Here is a 13891-nt window from a genome sequence, read left to right as displayed (position 1 = left end):
TTTTAGGAAAGACGTATTTTGGAAACGGAGAATAGGTTTGTAGTTACCAGGGATTGAGGGAGGTAGGGCAGGTGGGAGTTGGGTATGATCATTATTGAAAGACAGTTTGAAGGATCCTTGAGATGATGATAGCTCTCTGTCTTGATTGAGGTGGTGCTTACGTGAACCTACACGTGTGATAAAATTGTTGAGAACTTCATGAGTACAAGATCAGTGCATTGTATCAATGTCAACATCCTGGTTTGGGTGTTGTACTATAATTTTGTAAGATTTTACCATTGGAAATTAGGTAAAAGGTAGATAGCATCTCTCTATTATTTCTTACCATTGCATATTCCTCAGCAATTATCTCTAAATACAAGCTTAGGTTTTTTTTAGTAAGAGCCACCAGGTGAACACAGAGGAGAAAATAATTAATTTTGCATGAGGAAACTTTGAAGCCAGGTAATCTTTGAATTTGGTCATGAGGGATGAATAGGATTTCCAAAGGCTTTTGTCTTATTATTATTTTAAAAAGAAGAAGAAGGGGGGATAAAAAAGCAATTAACACTGTTCCTGACACCCTCTAAGAAGACCTCTCAGGGGATATGTCTGTATGGCCCTTGAACTTGTGTCAGTAACCTTAGGCTGCGGTGAAATTCAGGAAAATCTGAGATTGTGAGTTAGAGGGCAAGAACAGAATGTTTAGATAGGGGAAGATGAGTAAAATTTGGACATTAAGTGCCTAGAATAACCAAAAGGAGATGTCCAGGAGGCAGAAAGCAAAACGAGCCTGGCACTCAGGAAAGAAGTCTGGGCTGCCGATACCTATTTAGGTGCATGAAGTAGTAGTTAAAGCCACAGAGTGAATGAATATACCTAGTAAGCCTACAGTCGGAAAAGGAAAGAGGACCAGTGATGGACTGTGAAGAACTCCAACGTTTAAAGGGTGGAAGCTTCTTAGGAGAAGGTGGGGAGTGGGCTGCAGAAGGGAAGATATTAGAAGAGTTAAAGAAAAAGGAAAGGCACAGTTGGCGACAAGTTCCAATCGAGGGTGAGCTGCCCTGTGCTCTGGAACAGAAGTCACTGCATTTGGTCATCAAGTCCTTTTCTTTGTCTTTTGAATATCTCATGAGTTGTTTCGTTGGCGTGATGAGAGCCAAAGCAGGCTGTAGTCAGTTGAGGGGTGAAGGGACGTGAAAACGTAGGGGTGCTAAGTGGAAACATCCCTTTCAAGGAGCTTTGCTGCACCAGAGGTGGTGAGAGGGAGCTTGACAGAAGCAGGGTCCTCAAGATGTTTTTGAGAATGAGGAGGATCGGAGCTTGCTGGCAGGCAGTGGGTAAGGCGCCGCACACATTTCTGGACTCCTCTTCGGAAATTGCCTTCAGAGCCTAAGGCACATTTTCAACAATGGCCAATCTTCATCTTTTGAGAATGCGTTTGAGTTTTGGAAACAGCCAAGTCAATTTAGAGCCAAGGGTGGTAAATCAGGTGGGTGATCAAGCTGGATAATACAACTTCAAAAAAAAATAAAGTATAATTATAAAGTAGTAAAACTGATTTTCTTGTGAAGCTCATGAATTGGCTTAGAAAGTAGTTCTTAAAGAATTCCAAAACCCTTTTGAGCAGTTGTGGCATTATGTGAATAAGTGTACAGAGTCCCTTTGTAACTTTCAGAGGAAGAGACTGGCGTGCATGGAAGTCCTGTTATATGTGTGAAAAAATTGGTTTTGTTACATATATTTACTCATACTGTGCAAATGTAAAGTTTCCCTATAATCTTTTTGCCTGAGAGGTGACCTAGTGGAATTATACCAAAGTTTGTATGTGGGAGAATCAAGAGTTTCAAATTGTGATTGTTTAAACAGTTCTCCTGTGGTCTTACAGATGTAATTAGAATTCCTAGGATAGGAGTGTTCCCACAAGCATAATAATACTTTAAATGTGTGTTCAATTATCCTTTTCTATAGCCATATTTAATCGTTCCTTTTTGAAATAGAGTTACTTTGAAAATATTAAATCACTAGCATAATCTTGACTGTTGGTCAGACCTGGGACAGTGCTGGGCATGTAGTAAGTACTCACTGGGTGTCCCTTTCCTGTCGTCTCTGCCTTGGGGCTTGATACACGCTGAGGACACACAAAGAGAAAGATCAGTTCCCTAGTAATAGATCATCTCCATTAATGTTCAGCCAAAAATATACAGGATGAAGAAAATTAACACATGTAAAAGTCTGAAGTTTGCATTTAGCTTTGTTGTTACTGTGGCAGATTTACATACACCAAAACACATATTTAATTGAGTGCACCTTTTATACCTCTTTATATGTTTACTTATTTTATACTTAAGGATTACCTTATTTAATCACTCAAACAATCCTGTGAAACAGTTGTCCCTGTTTTACAGGTGAAGAAACTGTGGCTCGGATGAGTGTAGTCACTTGCCCAAGGTCACATGGCTGAGAGGGGCACAGCTTGGACTTGAATTCAGTTTTGCAGTCTAGGAATCTCTTAACCACCATCTCCATGTTTCTCCACCTTAAACCCACACCCTTGATAAACATTTTTTAAAAATCAATCAAAAAAACACCAAATCAATCAAAAACACCACATACTTCCCCTCCCCATATTGAGAAAGGAGAAGTTAGAGCCTTCTTCAAAACCCTACTGGTCAAAAAATGTTATAGCATTGTACTTTGTGTAATTTGAGTTACAGAAGCAATCTTTCTAAAAATTAATTTGTTTTTGAAATAGAAACTTGAGGGACTTCCCTGGCGGTCAACGGTTAAGACTCTGCACTTCCACTGCAGGGGGCGTGGGTTCGATCCCTGGATGGGGAACTAAGATCCTGCATGCTGCACAGTGCGCCCCCCCAACCCCCCCCCAAAAAAATAGAAACTTGTTGTTGATACTCTGCCATGCCCTCCCTCTGCTTTCCAGCGCCTGGTGCCCCCAGGAGTGGGCAGGGTGGAAGCATCGGCTGTAACATCCTGTCATGGCTTGCTAACGAGAAAGCGTTAGAGAAAGCCACGACGAGTTAGCCATTCTAGGAAACTTCCCACAGCTGTTGCATTAATTAAGACTTTTGGTCCTGAATAACAGAAACCACTGGAGCTCATTTAAGCAGAAAGGGGAATTTGTTTTAAGGATCCTGCGATGACTCCCAGAATCCAAGGGCAGCGAACCCAGAAAGGCTTCTTCATCTCTGCCTCTCACGCTCTCTACACGTCGGCTTCCCTCATTCATACTGGCCTCTTTGGCTCCCTGCTCCTCAGTGGGATGGCTGCAACCTAAGAGCTGCCACAGTCACCCAGAGGGAGCCTGATATCTCTCTCCATCTTCTCCCCTCACATACTTTCCTCCTTCTCACACTCTCCCTTCTCTGTCCTAATTCCGAATTCTAGAGTGAGAATCAAGTTTGCCCTGCTTTGGGTTACATGTTGGTTTGGGAGAGGGAACGTCAAGACAGATAACAATCCACCACAGTTCTGTTCCCTCCTACCTTTATACATGATGCTACTGGTTATTTTTCTATCCCAGGAGTTTGAAAATTTTAAATGACCCTGATATCACAGGGGTGAAATACTAAGATGTAGGTTTTAGAGACAAATTTGGCTTGAATCATCACTCTGCCACTTACTAGGTATGTATTCTTGGGCAAGTTACTTAAATTCTCTGAGCCTTTCTTTCTTTACAAGTTAAAAGGAATGTACAGTTACTATATTTCTTATGAGGTCATGCAGGGGTTAAATATAACAACATGTAGAATGCTTACGCAGGTCTAGCATATACTATGCTTGATAAAATATTGCCCCTTCTTTCTTTCTGGTGAGCATTAAGACACATTGCCTTACCAAAAAGATGTTTGAGGTATATGTAGAGTACAAATCTCACACTGCCTTCTGCCCTCAAATTCTGTTCCCTCTTACCCCCTTTCTTTGGCCCCTTTTCATCTACCTTTGCATATGAGTATATTCATAGTCCAAAGGACTTGGGGTCTAAACCTAGAAAATTCTCTAGGGCCATATTCCCAGGCCATAGCTAGAGGTCCCGAGACATCATCTGAAGTGGAATCTACTCTCACAGATAGATGGTACTTCTGGTAAAGGGACTATTAGCTCTACCACAGCCCCAGTCTTTTCTCCCATGGTTAGAGTTGAAGGGGCCCACTTAAAGATTCAATTCAGTAAATATTTATTATCTTTACTATTTGCAAGACCCTGAAATAGGTATTGTTGGAATTGCAAAATATGTAATTGAAAGAAATAGTTCTTTCCGTCAAGGAGAATAAAGTCTGAAAGAAGAGGAGATGGATCTACACAAATCGCTAATTCAGGATGTTTAGTACAACTGGCTTACCAAGGCCCCATGTTAATGTGGACAAGTCATCTTAAGGAGGGTGGAAAAATCGTTTGAAGCCAGATCATGGAGGCTATTGAACGCCAAGCTGAGGGCTGTAATGTCAGGATAGCTGGAAGCCAGTGAGGATTTTTGAGAAAGGAGCGTAATCTAATGCTGTATTTTAGGAACTTTATCCTGGTAGTCAAATGCTAAAGGATCTGAAAGGCAGGAGAGCAGGAGAGGAGGCTGGAGTCTAGCTGGGGAGCTGCTTCAGTAGGAAGCGAGGGTGGGATTATGAATTCGGGCCCAGTCCAAGACTTGGTAAAGACTAGAAGTTGGGGATTGGGCTGAGGTAGAGGGAGTATGCGGGGTGACTTGAACCCTGAAAGTGCAGGAAGAAGTGTAGACTGTAGATGGGGTCACCTGGGGTCCCTTGGGAGCTCCTCCTCTCCTGAAGATGGGGTGCGAGTGGAGAAGTAGCGCTCCATGTTTCACTGCACCCTGCGGCCAAGGGAGCGCCAACTGTAACTAAGGGTGCTGCATTAGAGCTTGACTTGCCCTGCCCACCTCATAGGGAAACTTTGTGGGTATTTGTTTTTTATAAATTTATTTATTTATTTGTTTGTTTTTATTTTTGGCTGTGTTGGGTCTTCATTGCTGCGTGCAGGCTTTCTCTAGTTGCGGCGAGCAGGGGCTACTCTTCGTTGTGGTGCGCGGTCTTCTCATTGCGGTGGCTTCTTTTGTTGCAGAGCATGGGCTCTAGGCGTGCGGGCTTCAGTAGTTGTGGCTTGCGGGCTCTAGAGCACAGGCTCAGTAGTTGTGGCGCATGGGCTTAGTTGCTCCGCGGCATGTGAGATCTTCCCGGGCCAGGGATCGAACCCGTGTCCCCTGCATTGGCAGGCGGATTCTTAACCACTGCGCCACCAGGGAAGCCCCTGTTTTTGTTTTTTTGAGAAAGGAAAACTAGATGAATTTCAGTACCTTATTTGGAAACTCTCTGGAGCAAACAGTAATTATGGACACATTTTCATCTGAAGTCTAAGTACTTAAAATCAGCCAGGAAGTCATTAGCAGGCTGCTTTTTTTTTTTTTTTTTAAACTGTAGAATCCCCTCTGTGAACAATGAAACAGAATTTTGGCCCCAAATTAATATTTAAAAGACATACAAGACTGGAGTTTGCTTTCCCCATTAGTGAGAAGAAAGAATTTACACTGTTTAATAACAGAGTCCCTGATCATCTTAAAATATAGCTGAAATTTATTTTGACATTTTTGTTTGATTATATTGGTGGTGTTTTTTTCAGCAGCAAATTTAATAAAAATGCTGGTATGTATTTCTTAAACAAGTCTCTCAGCTCACTAAACTGAGACTCACTTTCTAATGCTCTCAGTACTTTGCAGAGCCGTGCAGGGTCTAATAAGGCTCATTCATGGTGCTTTAATCATGCTCTTAATAAAAAACAGTCATTTGGGGAATACGTTTTCCAGGCAGTTTCCTTGCCCCCTGGGGGAAATATTTTGAGGCCTCCCAGTGACCGTGGGATTAAAAGTCTTGACAGGGAAGTCCTAGAATCCTTCAAGAACTAGACCTTTGAAAGATTCATTGTTACGGACTCTCCCTTTGAAAGAGACCACTTTATCTTACTCCTAAACATCTATAGGACAGACATAGCACTTTCTGAAAAGAAATTCTGGGTGATGTGGAAGAACGAACGTATGTAGGTAATCCAGTACGGGTAGTGTGTGATTTGAAGAATGATAGTTCCATTTTCATGGTTGCCATAACGATCACACAGTTGTGCAAAAAATGTGTATAGCTTTTGTAGACGGGAGCTGGCACCATTGCAATGATTCTTCTCGTATCAGAACAACTGTTTTCAGATCTGAAAAATAGGGGTGGCTTAACCCTTCCCCAGTTAGCTCAGCATGCTCCCTGAGAAGGCTCTTTGGATCTCTGGGGCTGTTGAAATGTATTCACCACTTACATTTGCATTTTAGCCTGATAAATGGATTGAGAATTAAGGATGATGATCCTTCCAACAGCAGGTTCTGAATTCCTGGCTTGGGAATTCAAAGGATGAGAAAAAAAAATGCTGTTCCTCAGATAGAAGTGTAGGAGAGATGTCTAGACATAGTTAATTCCTTGACCTTGTGACTATTCTTAATTCCGTCCACTAGAATTTAAATCCATTAAATACTGGCCTTTACCATTGTGTTTAAGTCTCTGATAAAGTCATATTAAAGTTTGATTACATTTTCTGTTTTATTTTAATACATTCATTATGTCTGTTCTGGAAATTGCAAAGCAAATTTAATAGCATAGTCTTTTAAAGTGAAAATATATCTATTCATGTTCCCTTTTCGGCTACTTTTCCTATCTTTGGGTACCCATTCCAAAAGAAAGTACTTGGGACTTGACTTTCTCTGACATACTAAAGAATATCCGTTTGGAAAAAACTTGATGTCAGAACTCTGTATGTGGATTTTCAGGTTGAGGGTGAAAAGTTGTCAGATTTGGGTTCGGTACCTAAAAACGAAGTCATTGACAACTTAGTCAACCACAGAGAAACTTTTCTCAGAGAAATTTGGGGGTAATTAGTAGTTCAGCAAAAATGCTTCTGGGGTGTTTAAATCTTAAGATAAAGTATGGAACTAAGGGTACGTAGAAGAGATGTCAGCTTCCATTTGAAATAAAACTTCTTGGCTTGTTTACTTCTTTTAACACCTTCTCTTTTGAATTCCTGTTCCATTAAATCAAAGTTCTGCAGTTCTGTGACCTTAGGCAAATTACTTAATCTCTCTGAGCCTCAGTTTCCCCATCCATAAAACAAGAGTAAAAAATAATACCCACCATTATTATAATTCTAAGAGAATCACCTTTCAAGAGATTCTAGGAGATGTAGAAAAAAAGTGTTTTTAACGAGAGCAAGATTTCCCATATATTGAAGTGAAGACCTCTAATATGTTAATACTCTGCGAAGATTTTGCACATAGGAGAACTTTTTATGTCTAAACTCTAAACATTATATTTAGAGGCTTAGATATTTGATCCCTCTGTGGGAACATTTCCTGTAAGCTTACTGCTACTTCATTTTGTCCGATTTTAAAACTTATTTTATATCAGTCAGTGTTCTTCTAGCCTGTTTTAAAGTAACCCCAATGTGATATTTTAAATCTGGGTCATAGGAAGACTCTACTACCCAGAGGTAAAAGAAGAGAGAGAGATGTTCAGAGAGTGCTTCGGGTAGAAGGACTTTCTGGGCGCCATGGGACTCGGCTGCTCTCATTTCTCCCTTAGGCGTGCAGAGCTGCATTCTGAACACCTGCGAGCCTAGGTTTAAGACTTCTTGGACAGGAAATAAAAGAGAGCAGAGGCCAAGCCATTTGTATCTACATATAAACTCTCTTGGTTGAGTTGTGCCCAGCAGTTCGGGGCCTTCAGGTAAACTAACTTGGTGGCTTCCAGGCCTTTGCTGTAGCTCTTCCTTTTGCCCAAGTCCTTCTTTCTCCATAAAGCCCATGGCTCACTCCTCACCTCCCTCAAGTCATCTTCAAGTGGCATCACCTCATTGAGGCCTCTGCTGACTACCCTATTTATAACTGTAGTCGGCACTTCCAACCTCCCTTGCTCTGTTCTAATGCTTCTTTTCTTTTTCCTCCACAGCACTTAATTATAATACTGTTTATTTTCTATCTTCTCCCCCACTAGAATGTAAGTGGACAGGATTCTTTGTTCTCAAATGTGTTGCAGACACCTAGAGCAGTAAATGTCTGTAAATACTGAATGAAGGAATTCTGGCCTTCTTTCTCTTAACCTCTGATACCTTCACATTGACATTGTACTGCTTCCTACAACTTCAATTTGTGCTTGACACAAAATAAGTGAAAATTTATGAAAAGAGCTACAATTACACATAGTTTTCAGCCATTTAGAACAAGAAAGGGATGGGCCTATTTCTTGGGAAAATTCATGACTGCAGGATTGCATGGCGAAAGAGGGATCCAGCTAATTCTTTGTGGCTGCAAAGGGCTGAATTGTGAAGTTTCTCAGAATCAGATTTCAGCTCAGCTTATAAAGGTACTTTCCAATAGTTCGGGCTCCTGTCTGAAATTGAATGGCCTGCCTAATAAGTCAGTGACTTATCCCCTTATCCTGAGTACTCAAGATGTGGGTTGATCTGTGTGATTGATTCTGGTTCGGAGACATCTGGGGGATAAGATTTGGACTAGGGTGAACTCTGAGGAACTTCCAACTCTGTCGATTCTATGATTCTGGCCACTGAACTGATACGGAGTAATTTCCAGGATTTATTGTTAAGTGAAAAAGCAAGTTGCAAGAGAGAATTTATAGGATTCGACTGTTCGTGTTAGAAAGAAGAGAAAATGAGAAAAAATATATATCAAAAAGAAAGCAGAAATGCAAAAAAGAATAAACCAGAAAATGATGAAATAGTTATCTCTGGGGGGTAGGAATAAGGTAGGATAGAGATGAGAGTAAGACTTCTCTCAGTATACTTTAACTTTTGAACCATTTAAATATTCAACAATAAAATTAAATTTAAAAGGAAATAAAAGCAAAATCTCTAAAATCGACATAAGACAATAACAAATGGTACTAATGTTTATCAAATGTATAGCATTACTACACAGAGAAAAAAAGGATTCAGGTAACTTTTGGGCACTATGCTTTTTGAGCACTTTGTACATCCTTAGTGACTATATTCTAACGATAAAACTCCAAAGAAATCTTCATAGATACTTGGTTGCTAGTGGATACTGGGATTGTATTTCTGAAACTGTTTTAAATATTGAAGCCATTGGGAGCTGAGGCTCTCAGTGGAAGAATAAAAATATAAATATAGAATGCGGGAAGAGGAGCAAGACCTCTGTAGTATTAGAGTTCAGTTGGAGGTGTAAATGTGACTCACGACTTTTAAGCAGTGTATTAGGTTGAGCCACAGGAAATTGCCAGTTTTAGGCTGTAACTAGTCAAATATCAACAATTTCATACGATTTAACTCAGTATTTTCTAATTCAGCTCACTAAAAGGGCCTAGAAGTAATGACACCTGAGTAGTAATGAGCATAGCGATCTAGAGCCCTGTGTTGGCTTCTGCATAACGTTCATTCCCCACTGAAAGAAACCTGGGCTCCTTAGGGACATGGTGATTATTAGCCTGGGCAGGAAATGTATAAGGTGAGCCTGAAATAATTACTGTGCCAAACAGCACAGAAGTGCTCCAAGACTTGTGGAGACACATTGCAAGGACGCAGGGGATCACTTGAAAGGGCCTCCACCAACCTCATTTGGGACAATTTGAGTATCAGAAAGAATAGTAATGGTAATGGATAATACATTTAATTTTTTTTAAGTCAGTGAATCTGTAATAATACTCAAAAAGAAACCAAAAACGAACAAACAACAACAAAGTAGGGTCAGTGCAGGGAAAGCTCTTGACAGAAGAGTCAGCTCATAAATACAGACAGTAGTATAGGATTAGAAAATCACCATTTTACAACTTGCGAAGTTATGATTGATTCAGGCAAAAAGCATCAGTGGAAGCTAGAATCACTGGCTGAAAGGTTCTTTGAGAGCAGGATATTCACATGATCTAAAAGTCTTATTCCACAGATTACTTATTAATTATAAAGAGTAAAAGGTAGCCTTATAATAGAAAGCTCTGGCTATTAGCACCTTAGCAAATCACATCTGGCGACCTCACAGTCTGTGCCTTCTGAAGGAATGCAGTACGAAGTGCACACTATCCCCTGTGAAGTATTCATGGCAAAAGTTCACCGTGAATCTAGTCAAGACTTAAAACCTAACTTTCTGTTTGTTGGAAATTCAGAGAGGATTAATTTTGCCACGTTTGATTTATTTCTGTCCTTTCCTCTCTTTCTCCTTCCATGAGGAAACAAGCTGATAAATCTAGAACGTGAGACATTCTACAAGACAACTGGCCTGGACTCTTCAAAAAAACAAAAGCAGTGTTATATTTTTTAAAAATAATAAATAAAGATAGAGGAATTCATATACATTAAACAGACTAAAGAGACATGACTACCAAATACTGTGTAAACCTTGATTAGAGCCTAGATCAGGAGGAAAACAATTTTGTGAGACAATTGAAGACATTTAAATATGATCTGTAAATCGGATAGAGGAAATTAATCTTAACTGTGGTGGTGGTAGTATTCTGGTTCTGTAGAAGAATGCCTTTATTCTCAGAAAACACATGCAAAAGAATGGAGGGGTAAAGTATCATGATCTGTACTACATAATTTAAAATAGTTCAGATGTAAAAAAAAAAAAAGAGCTAGATATATGAAGGGAGGAACAGAGGGAGGAGAAAGATAAAGCAAATATGTCAAAGTGTTGACATTTGATGAATCTTAATGAGAGGTATATGAATGTTAATTTTACTATTCTTTAAATTTTCCTGAAAGTTTAACATTTTTCAGAATGAAAATTGAGGGGAAGAAAGTTAATTTTAACATATTCTCTAAGTTTAAACCGTGGCTTTCCTGGCCCATGCCGTGGCCTCTGGCTCCCAGGGTACCAGGCCAACCTTGTCCTGTGACCTCTGCTCCAGGGTGTCGTTTTTTTGAAGTATAAAAAGAGGCACAGAATGGAGAGAGGTTCAGTGAGTGGGTGAGTAAATGAATATAACAAGGGAGACCATTTTAGTCATTTCTGATTCCGTTCTCATCTTATCACAGTCCTTTGGAAAGTAACCTAATCACTACATTCACTTGGTCTAGAATTTTGCTAAAGCTTGAGGTAGACCTTTGGTGGACCCTAGATTAAAAACCCCTAGCTGGGTGAAAAGAGCCTGCCCAGAGCATTGCCTCCGTTCTTTCTGTTCTCTCTATGGCCTCCTGTGTGTCGTTTCATCACTATGGGGAAGTGGAGGGACAGATGGACCAAGATCTCCTTCTGCTTTAAATAGACCTCAGTCTTTTTCTGTTCTGAAAAATCTGTGGTTTGTGTCAGACTTTTTAGCATCTGTTGTGGCAGTAGAGCTGAGTGATAAGAGTATTAACATATCCACAGCTGCCATCAGAAAAAATAAACGGTCCAGCCCTGCTGCACTAAGGGGCGCTGATTCAGGTTCGAATGATGCTCCCTGCTCCATGGCCTTCGAGAGGAGAGGTCGGCGCATCCCTGAGGAAAGTCAGTGTGAAAGGGAAGCTCAGACGAGTTCAGCATCTGACTTGGCTGGTTCATCTTAGCACCCATCTGGCTGGACTCCCCGCATGGTGCTCCGTAGAGACGCATCACATGGCTGAGTGCTCCAGCTTTTTAGTTACTTTTCCTGCTCCAGTTTATATAAAATTATCTGGTTTCTATATAAACTCTGATACCATCTAATCTAAGAAAGTGGTAAAAAACTGTACTCTTTACCCTCCTAAAGTTATTTCTTAAATATTTTCCATCCCTTTTCACCCATTCGCCATCATTGACCCAGATCCTCCTCACCAGAATTGCTTGTGAGCAAGGAGACAAACCCAGAGTCACGGACAGAGGAGGGCCTCTATAAATTTTGTTAGTCTGGAATTGGTCCCTGAACCACAGTTTGTAAAACACTGTTTTATGAGAAAAGAAGATGGGATGAAGACAGAAAAGGACACCCTTGGAAACAATAACACTGTGGTGTGACCACAGGGTTGGATGCCAGGCGGTCATGAGTTCTAATCCTAAATGTATTTCCCAAGTCACAGTGGCAAAATTGAATGGAAAAGTGCTAAAGAGGCCCCTTTGGTGATTTTTTTCATTCACGTATCCATCAGCTATTCATTACATGTGTGCCTTCAGTGTGCTGGAAGAGATACACAGATAGGTCAGGATCAGAGCCAGATCTTGAGGAGCTCTCAGCCTTGTCACAGTGATGAGACATGTCCATAAGTAACCGTCAGCATGCCAGGGGTAGTGGTCAGCGCCATTGAACTAGGGCAGGTTGCAGGCATGGGCAGGGCAGCTGGGGGAGAGGCAGCTTCTACTCTCTGGAGCCATGAAGGTTCCCTGGAAAAAAGATGGCATTGCAGCCAGGCCTTTAAAAGTGGTAGGTCTTAGACACTGGAGATTGGTGGGATAAATGTCCTAATGTTGGGAACAGCATGAACAGTGTTTCAGGAACCAGAGGGTGTAGAGAAAAGTTTGTCATACTAGGTGCACGTTGGGAGTGTGCAATCTGACTAGAAAAATGCAGGCCAGGGCCATATCATGAAAGGCTTTGAATTCTAAGCTGAGTTTCTATTTTAGTCAGTAAGGAGTTGAGGAAGGCTTTTTTACCAGGCACGTGCTTTAAGACGATTAATCTGGCAGTAGCCATGACCTTGGGAGAGCAATTTCTGTGATGTCGTAGGGGCCATGGCCGAAATCCAGTGAGGTGAATGGTGACAACGTGGTGAGTAAATGTTGCTGTGGAGACTAGACAGCTGCCTCCAGCTGCAAGGAGGTAGAGATGTTGGTCCCCTGAGGAGGAAGAGGACGCAAGGTCAGAGGAAGGGTGTGTGAGTGACAGAGGAACAGAAGTTCTTTCTGTGCTTTTGTTATTCCCTGGGATTCTTGGCCAGGTCATAATGGATTATAGAAGGCTTTTAGTTATTCTTCACGTGTTCTTTTCTCGGACCAATGGCTTTGAGTAAAACAATCTTCGAAGTTTTCTGTCCCTTTAAAAAGTTCGACTAAGCCCTTCAGTCACGTACCTTCAGAAATTTTGGTTACATAACGCTGCTCTGAATTGGAATTCTGCAGCCTCATGCACTGGAGCCTCATTCTTTCCCTCCCCCACCTGGCACTTTATTTTCTGCGGGTCAGGGTTAGCTTCTTTCTAACCATTGTTGCGGAACTCTTTAAATATTTGGTCTCACAGGTTCTAAAAGCTGGCAGGCCAGGCTGCTCCCTGCAGGTTGTGAGACCAAAGCCTTCCAGAAAAGGAGCCAGTAAAATCCCAAAAGCATGTTAACGGAGTGTAACTGCTGCATGGAGCACTGCCCCTGTGGGGCCGGGCTCCCAAGTGCTGAGGCCAGCAGCCCGCAGCCGCTGTGGCCCATGACCAGAAGGAGCCCTCATGCACCACATCGTGGCCGCTTCGTAATTGTGGTGATGACAACAGATTAAGTCACTGGCTCTCAGCACTGAGGACTGGGGTTTGTCAGGGTCACTCACTGTTCCCTTGCTTCTCCCAATTTTCCATAGCGAGAGAGCAAGTTTGGAGTCCACTGCTACAGTACAAATACTTGCTGGGAGCTCTCCAAGTTTTACTCTGTCTAGAAGTTAGTTCTCTTAGTAGCCTATACTGAATGTCCGTCTTTCTTCCAGCATCCCCTCAACACATGATTCTGAAATGTAACTCCTCAATATATGTGTGTATGTTTTTGTACCCTGGTTTGTTTGTTTTTTTTTTAATGATTTAAGGCCACTTGCAGATATACATATAATGCAATGAATAATTTTTAAATTCGGCTACAGGGCAAAAGGGTTATATGAATAGGAAAATGAGGTACACCCAGGATAAAGGTTAGTTCACAAAGTTCAAACTACAAATAAGATCCTCTGGAAACAGAT

General features: G+C 41.3%; 1 protein-coding gene across 12 annotated transcripts in view; it reads left to right on the top strand.

Moving 5' to 3' along the window:
* DIS3L2 (DIS3 like 3'-5' exoribonuclease 2) overlaps nt 1-13891 on the top strand; it is a 373313-nt gene that overhangs the window by 208256 nt on the left and 151166 nt on the right. The window lies entirely within an intron of this gene.

Source organism: Monodon monoceros, unplaced genomic scaffold, assembly GCF_005190385.1.
Source record: "Monodon monoceros isolate NGI ecotype Baffin Bay Population unplaced genomic scaffold, NGI_Narwhal_1 Super_Scaffold_16, whole genome shotgun sequence".
Classification (NCBI taxonomy): domain Eukaryota; kingdom Metazoa; phylum Chordata; class Mammalia; order Artiodactyla; family Monodontidae; genus Monodon; species Monodon monoceros.
The sequence above is the reverse complement of the archived record's forward strand: the minus strand, read 5'-3'. Positions and strand labels throughout refer to the sequence as shown.